We start from the raw sequence: 8140 nt of genomic DNA, 5'->3' as shown, positions 1-8140 counted from the left end.
GATAGGTTCATAAGAGTAGTAGTTGAGGGGCAAAAATCAGAAGCTCACATTATTAATGCTGGTGTCCCTCGGGGGTCTATCCTGGGCCCAACTCTTTTCCTGATCTACATAAATGATCTTCCAAATCACATCCTTACATCTTTTGTAGACAGTTATGCTGACGATACTACCATTTATGGTAGCACATCTAAGACAGTAAACGACCAAGTTCTCTCCGATTCTCTCTCCTCTGATCTTGAGCACGTAGTACAATGGGGTAAAGAATGGCTGGTTACTTTTAATGCATCTAAAACCAAGCTTCTCTCTTTACATCATCAACATTCTGATCCACATCTGGCATCAAGTGAAATGAATGGCTCTCGTCTTCAGGAGGCCTCAAGTTTTGACAAGCTTCTGGGCTTGACCATTACTCCTGATCTTAAATGGAACACGTACATCAAATCTGTTGCCAAGGCTGCTGGAAAAATGGTGGCATCTTTCTATCGATCCGGTAGATATCTCACTGCTGATGCTATTCTCTATCTATATAAGAGCCAGGTACGTCCAAGGATGGAATACTGTTGCCACATCTGGGCAGGAGCTGCTAGAAAGGATTTGATAGAGTTCAAAATAGACTTCGTAGCCTCGTAGGAGATGTCCTTTTCTCTTCCCTGCAACCACTATCTCACAGAAGAGATGTTGCGAGTTTGTCTCTGATGTATCGTTATTTTCATGGAAAGTGTTCGACTGAGCTTCAGTCTATGGTCCCCCCTTGCCAAACTTTCACAAGAAACACTCGTCTAGCAGAAAACACTATCAATAATTCCCCCCACTCTTTATTTGTGCCTAAACCTAAACGTAGATTCCATGAACAAAGCTTCTTTCTTAGAACTGCACGCCTGTGGAATTGTCGTCCGTTTTCCTGCTTTCCGGCTTACTACAATATGGTTGTGTTCAAGTCTAACGTAAATAAGTTTTTGATGAGCCGTTCCATATAAGTTATCAAATTTACCGAATTTTCATTACTAATGATTCCTATATTGTCCAATTTCTACTGTACACTCTTTAACCCTTATCCTTGAGTGGCCTCTTGGCCTTGATAATGTGGTGATGCCTGCGTAAAAAAAAAAAAAAAAAAAAAAAAAAAAGAACCTGAAGTCCTATCTAACTAATATTCTTGGCGAACCAAGTGCAAAAGAGATCCAAACAATTGCACTTAAGGGAACAGCGAGAATACTAAAAAGAGCTCTCGGTTGGTTTCAATAAAAAGGAGGGCAATGTTGGCAGCTGGTTTGGCTGCCTCATACCAAACATTACAATCTTCAAAGAAAGAAAAATAAAAAAAAATAAAATTCATATACTCATAATCATATCATATAATTAATGTTGGGATGATTACCATATATTTCAGCATATAAGGCGATCGTCAGATAAGACGAGGTACAAAATTGGAGCAAATTTGAATAAATTTATCATATATCGGTTATATAAGATGACTGCTAAATCACGAAACCATGTTTGTTTAGCCTAAGCTAGAGATTGCAACATCCGGTATCTAATGAAATGTTGGCTTTTTAAAGATGATTTTTTTTAACTTTAAAGGTCGTGTTATGCGTGGAAATATACGGTAATGGGAATTATAAAAATCGGAAGTTTTTGGGGTATAATCTGAAAAATTTGAAGCTTATTTCTAATTCCAAAAACGATTTTTTAAAATTGCTTTTCTTGACACTAAAAAAGAAAAAAATAAATGAAACAAACATTTCTTTATATATTAGAATACTGTTTATTTATAAAATAAGCCACAGGTTAGAAATTCATTCCTAAATGTAGTATTAAACTGTCTGAGTCTAGTTTAATTGTTTTTATTGGCAAACTAGCAGCCTGCCTGGCGTTGCACTGTCATAAAATACGCTTAAATATGATATTTTAATTCATGTGAACACCAAACGTATTTATTACTCTAAAGACAATCGATTATTATAATCAACCTATTATATAGTAGTGAGAGCAAAACTATATATATATATAGTGGGTGCCATCAGCTAGAATTGAAACCAAAACATACAATTCTCCATCTTCATTCCTTAGCCTCTGAGCCACACCCATATGCATATATTTATATATATATATATATATATATTTATATGTATATGTATATTATATTCACTTGTAATCCCTTTTTTAAAAGATGGAATCACCCGATCATCAAAGACAAGATTCAAGCAAGCAAGAAAGGACGCTTGGACGATCTACAGAGTTTTTATAATTATATAAATTATGGAAAGCAAAGTAAATATTCTAGAGTTCACTTATCTATCTCCTTATAAAACCTTTTCGAAATGTTCAAATTTCTTTTCAAACCTATCTGCAAAACATCTATGCGGTGCCTCTCAAAGAGATAATGGTATAAAAAAGTAACGGAATAATAAAATAACAGAATAACAAAATGATAGTGTAGGAGGATGTGCAGAGGTTGTGTGTTGCTTTGTAGGACCCACGGAGGAGTTACCAATTTGTTGGACCTGACCGTGGAGTTACTAACTGATAAGGATGTGAGTCAGTGTTCACCAATTCATAACTGGGATCTATCAATTTTTAGGATCGAGATTGCAGCTGCAGAAATTTCTTATAGTTGAAAGTAGTAGGATATCCAAGAGACCATTAAATGTAAATTTAATGAGATCGGCGATTAGTAGAAGGGTGTCATCAGATCACATCCTCACATGCATAAAAATAAAAAAACATGCAAGAGAGCTTTATTTCCAGTCTGTTAAATCCAAAGTAGCTGATCAGCGGCTTGGTTCCCACCAGTTTTGGCAAATAACAAATAGGATCCTGAACAGAAGTATGCGTTCTATCCCAACCATTATTAACGGACCAGAGGTCATCTCCTCAGCTTCAGACAAGACCAAACTATTTGCCAAGAACTTTGCAGCTAATTCTACCCTATGCGACAAAGGCCATCAACTCCCAATATTTCCTCATATAACACAAGGCTGACTGGGATAGCTTCCGTACATTTATATCTGATCTACCTCTGCATTCCATGTTTAAAAAGGATGTGTCCTCTATAGTATTAGACCTGACGGAATGATTAATTGTAGGTATTGACCGTTTCATACCCTCGAAAAAGTTTCAGCAAAAACCTAACAGCCAGCCATGGTTCTCTCCAGAATGTGCTGCTGCTATTGCGCACAGAAATCACTTTTTCCACTATTTCCAACGTAATAGATGTATGAAAACTAAAGCCGCTTTCAGGACTGCCAGCAACTATTGTAAGAAAGTAATAAAGAATGCAAGAAAGTTGTATGCTCAATCTGTTAAGTCCAAAGTAGCTGAGCAGTGGCTTGGTTCCCACCAGTTTTGGCAAATAGCAAACAGAATCATGAACAGAAGCGTGTGCTCTATCCCAACTATTATCAATGGACCTGAGGTAATCTCGTCAGCATCAGACAAAGCCAAACTCTTTGTCAAGAACTTTGCAGCTAATTCTACCCTTTGCGATCAAGGCTGCCAACCCCCAATATTTCCTCCTGTATCAGAAAACACGCTATGTGATATACGTATATCTGTACGTGATGTTGCCAAGCTAATCAAAAACCTTGATTCCAGTAAAGCAACTGGCTCTGACGGTATTCCAATTATAGTACTCAAAAAACTTCAACCTGAACTAGCGCCCATACTTACAAAACTGTTTAAACGTTGTCTTAAGGAGAATAGTTTTCCATCTCCCTGGAAAATTTCATCAGTATGCCCTGTATTTAAGAATTCAGGTGATCGCTCATCCCCCTCTCAGTACAGGCCAATAAGTCTCCTGTGCGTCATGAGTAAGTTGCTGGAATCTGTGTTAAATACAGAAGTAATAAACCTTCTCAACAAAAATAACCTTCTTAGTGACACTCAATATGGTTTCCGTTCTGCTAGATCTACAGCAGATGTGCTTACAGTTATATCTCATAGGATTAGCAAATCTCTCGACGGAGGCAACCTTTCTAGGGCAATTGCTCTTGACATATCTAAGGCATAAGGTATGGCATAAAGGTTTACTTCACAAGATCTCTAGCTATGGTATAGCTGGAAATGTCTTCTCAATTATTAAATCATTTCTTTCTGATAGGTTCATAAGAGTAGTAGTTGAGGGGCAAAAATCAGAAGCTCACATTATTAATGCTGGTGTCCCTCGGGGGTCTATCCTGGGCCCAACTCTTTTCCTGATCTACATAAATGATCTTCCAAATCACATCCTTACATCTTTTGTAGACAGTTATGCTGACGATACTACCATTTATGGTAGCACATCTAAGACAGTAAACGACCAAGTTCTCTCCAATTCTCTCTCCTCTGATCTTGAGCACGTAGTACAATGGGGTAAAGAATGGCTGGTTACTTTTAATGCATCTAAAACCAAGCTTCTCTCTTTACATCATCAACATTCTGATCCACATCTGGCATCAAGTGAAATGAATGGCTCTCGTCTTCAGGAGGCCTCAAGTTTTGACAAACTTCTTGGCTTGACCATTACTCCTGATCTTAAATGGAACACGTACATCAAATCTGTTGCCAAGGCTGCTGGAAAAATGGTGGGATCTTTCTATCGATCCGGTAGATATCTCACTGCTGATGCTATTCTCTATCTATATAAGAGCCAGGTACGTTCAAGGATGGAATACTGTTGCCACATCTGGGCAGGAGCTGCTAGAAAGGACTTGGCCTGCCTTGATAGAGTTCAAAATAGACTTCATAGCCTCGTAGGAGATGTCCTTTTCTCTTCCCTGCAACCTCTATCTCACAGAAGAGATGTTGCGAGTTTGTCTCTGATGTATCGTTATTTTCATGGAAAGTGTTCGACTGAGCTTCAATCTATGGTCCCCCCTTGCCAAACTTTCACAAGAAACACTCGTCTAGCTGTAAACACTATCAATAATTTCCCCCACTCTTTATCTGTGCCTAAACCTAAACGTAGATTCCATGAACAAAGCTTTTTTCTTAGAACTGCACGCCTGTGGAATTGTCTTCCGTTTTCCTGCTTTCCGGCTGACTACAATATGGTTGTCTTCAAGTCTAACGTAAATAAGTTCTTGATGAGCCGTTCCATATAAGTTATCAACTTTACCAAATTTTCATTACTAATGATTACTATAATGTCCAATTTCTACTGTACACTCTTTAACCCTTATCCTTGAGTGGCCTCTTGGCCTTGATAATGTGGTGATGCCTATGTAAAAAAAAAAAAAAAAAAAAAGTGCCTAAATCAAAACGCGGATTCCATGAACAAAGCTTCTTTCTTAGAAGTGCACGTCTGTGGAACTCTGTTCCGTCTGTCTGCTTCCCTCCGGACTACAACTTGGATGTCTTCAAGTCCAATGTTAACAAACTCCTAATGAACTGCCCCCTTAATTAAACACTTCATCAAATCTCCACACTAACGTAATGTACTTGCAATAACCCTTATCCCTGAGTGGCTTCCGGGCCTTGATAAGTGGTGATCACTGTGTAAAAAAAAAAAAAAAAAAAGAACACGCGAGGTAACATACAACTATCTGTGCATGAGGTCGCCAAACTAATCAAGAACCTTGATTTCAGTAAAGCTACTGGCCCTGACGGCATCCCAATTATAGTGTTAAAAAAACTTCAACCAGAACTGTCTCCCATACTTACGAAACTGTTTAAATGTTGCCTTAAGAAGAAGTGCTTTCCAACACCCTGGAAAACCTCATCAGTATGCCCTGTATTTAAGAACTCAGGTGATAAGTCATCTCCCTCTCAGTACAGACCAATAAGTCTCCTGTGTGTCATGAATAAGTTGCTGGAATCCATATTAAATAGAGAAATAGGCACCCACCTCAGCAGAAATAAACTTCTTAGTGACACTCAATATGGTTTCCGTTCTGCAAGATCTACCGCAGATGTGCTAACCGTTATATCTCATAGGATTAGTGAATCTCTTGACAAAGGCTTCCTTTCCAGGGCAATTGCTCTTGACATATCAAAGGCCTTCGATAAAGTATGGCATAAGGGCCTACTTCACAAGATCTCCAGGTAAGGTAAACCTGGAATATATTCTCTCTATCATTAAATTATTTCTCTCTGATAGGCTCATAAGAGTAGTGGTTGATGGACAAAAATCAGAGGCCTGCAGTATTAATGCTGGAGTCCCTCAAGGGTCTATCCTGGGCCTAACTCTTTTCCTGATCTACATCAATGATCTCCCTAAACACATACTTAAATCATTCGTTGACATCTATGCTGATGACACGACCATCTACAGCAACACATCAAAGGCTGTAAATGACAAAACTCTCTCTGATTCTCTCTCCTCTGATCTCTAACGAGTGGTTCAGTGGGGGAAAACGTGGCTGGTTACTTTTAATGCATCTAAAACCAAACTTCTATCTTTACATCATCCACGCTCTGATCCCCCATCTGGCATCAATTGAAATGGATGGCTCTCATCTAGGAGAAGCCCCATGTTTTGACAAGCTTCTGGGTTTGACCTTCACTCCTGATCTGAAATGTAACACGTACATCCAGTCTGTTGCCAAGGTCACTGGAAAGATGGTGGGATCCTTCTACCACTCCAGAAGATATCTCACTACTGATGCAATTCTCTATCTATATAAAAGCCAAGTACGTCCAAGGATGGAATACTGCTGCCATATCTGGGCAGGAGCTGCTAAAAATAGCCTATCCTGCCTTGACAGAGTACAAAATAGACTTCGTGGCTTAGTGGGGGATGCCCTTTTCTCTTCCCTGCAACCTCTCTCCCACAGAAGAGACGTTGCAAGCCTATCTTTGTTTTATCGTTATTTCCATGGCAGGTGCTCGTCTGAACTCCAATCTCTGGTTCCCCCCTCGCCAATCTTTTATAAAAACACCCGTCTAGCTGAATCCACTGTCAAAAACTTTCCCCACTCTTTATCTATGCCTAAATCAAAACGTAGATTCCATGAACAAAGCTTCTTTCTTAGAACTGCACGCCTGTGGAACTCTGTTCCGTCTGCCTGCTTCCCTCCTGACTACAACTTGGATCTCTTCAAGTCCAACATAAACAAATTCCTGATGAACCGCCCCCTTAAGTAGACACTTTAAATATCCACACTAACATACTGTACTTACAATAACCCTTATCCCTGAGTGGCTTCCGGGCCTTGATAAGTGGTGACCACCTTGTAAAAAAAAAACAAAAACAAAAAACACAACTGTAAGCTTTTATAGTAAATAAACCAATTTTTTTTTTTTAAGAATATAAATAAGTTTTTTGTCAGTGAAGCAGCATAATATTAAAAGTATACATACATACATACATACATACATACATACATACATACATATAAAATGCACTGTGTGTGTGTGTGTGTGTTTGAGTTTGTTCCATAGGGACCTAAAACAGCAAGACCATTTTTTTTTTAAATTCACATAAATATAATGTATGTGTCTGAAAATGTTCTTAGATAGGTTTTGTATTGGAATACCTCCAATAAGTATCAAAAGTTGATACCCAAAACAATCTTATTAAAGAAGAAACAAACCAAAGTTAACATCACACAAGTTTTATCACAGTGTATAAAATCAACAGTATGTTCTTTGATAAGACAAGGACACATTCCAAATGAATATTTTTGTTAAGAGAACAACTGAACCATGATAGTTGACTTTTTCATTTTATATTTTAATTCAAGCCATTGTATATAAAAATAATTTTATAAAATAAACAGTAGGTTCTCTACAGTGCAATGTACAATGTATTGTGAACTAAGTCACTGAGAAGACATGTGAAGCTTCCTCCCGGTGTGTACCAAGATGGGTCCCCAACTAGAACAGGCAATCTATCAATTTGATTGGAAAATGAGTGACTTCCGATAAAAGTATTAGACGCATAGAACATTTCATTCAATCTCAGGCAACGTCGGGTCTCCCTGCTAGAATGATATAAGTATACATTTGCAATTCAATATTAACAAATTTTACATTTACATTTTAAAGTGAAAGAAATCTATAATATAACTTTCACCTGTCTGTTTAAATGTATGTATGTATGTATGTATGTACAGCATAATCACGTTGACACACTGGTTTTCATCAGGCCAGTACTATTTACTGAGATTGTCGGACTGACTTCCTCATCTTGGTTGTTATAGTCACAACGTTTCGGCCGTTT

Source organism: Euprymna scolopes, chromosome 23 (genome assembly GCF_053919585.1).
Source record: "Euprymna scolopes isolate OS-2025 chromosome 23, ASM5391958v1, whole genome shotgun sequence".
Classification (NCBI taxonomy): domain Eukaryota; kingdom Metazoa; phylum Mollusca; class Cephalopoda; order Sepiida; family Sepiolidae; genus Euprymna; species Euprymna scolopes.
Note: the sequence above shows the minus strand (reverse complement) of the source record.